This window comes from Cricetulus griseus, chromosome 4, assembly GCF_003668045.3.
Source record: "Cricetulus griseus strain 17A/GY chromosome 4, alternate assembly CriGri-PICRH-1.0, whole genome shotgun sequence".
Lineage (NCBI taxonomy): Eukaryota > Metazoa > Chordata > Mammalia > Rodentia > Cricetidae > Cricetulus > Cricetulus griseus.
In genome coordinates, this window is record NC_048597.1 from 186,196,271 (window position 1) to 186,197,242 (window position 972).

Below are 972 nucleotides of genomic sequence, written 5' to 3' on the forward strand. Positions count from 1 at the left end.
AAGAAAGCCTGTACAAATTTAAATGATAGGGTATAACTAACAACATTTATAGTCCCTTGAAGCTCAAACAGATTAATAGTTAATGAGTTTGAGCAAGTATGAGCCACTTAGCAGGGTGACCTTAGTGCTGCACCCCAAACCTCCAATGCTGCACCCCAATTCTTCAAAGCTGTATGTCAACCCCCTGAGTGCTGGAACCCAACCCCCTGGGGGCCACTTTATCTCCTCTGGTGAAAACATCCTTAATTCTGTTGGTATAAGAAACATAGCATTTAGATTTTTGGCTTGGCCCCTTAATCACAGCAGGGTCATCTTGGGATGCATCAATGTCAGATCCTGGAGGTTTCAATTTCACCAAGTATCAGATCCCATCTCTTCCATCTTCCTTAATCTAGTTTAATGAATTACCCATCTCTTTACTTTTTCAGCTTGTTATCTTGGGCAATCCTTGCCATTAATTTTCAGTTTATCTCATTCTTAGGATGAGGAAGGAAGACATTACTCTCTGGATTCCCTTTCATTTGTCAGTGGCACTTTTCCATTGATACAACATACTAGTCCAGTAAGGTCATCAGAAGGCTTGTAATTGATTGCTGAAAATCTCATCATATTTTATACTTCCAGTTCTACTGAGGGACCTGGTCTAGTTAATAGTTACAGGTTTACTGAGGCTGCCTTTTGCTGCTGGCTTTGTTTCAGTGTGTTAAGATTTTAAAAGTTCTTGGTTAAATTTTATAGTGATTTTGTAAGTATTTTAACACATGGGTCTTGATAATATGTTGTAGATGTAATATGTCTAGAAAACATATACATTAAAAAAAAAAAGCAAATAAGTTGGGCGTTGGTGGCTCACGCCTTTAATCTCAGCACTCGGAAGGCAGAGGCAGGTGGATCTCTGTGAGTTCGAGGCCAGCCTGGTCTCCAGAGCAAGTGCCAGGATAGGCTCCAAAGATACACAGAGAAACCCTATCT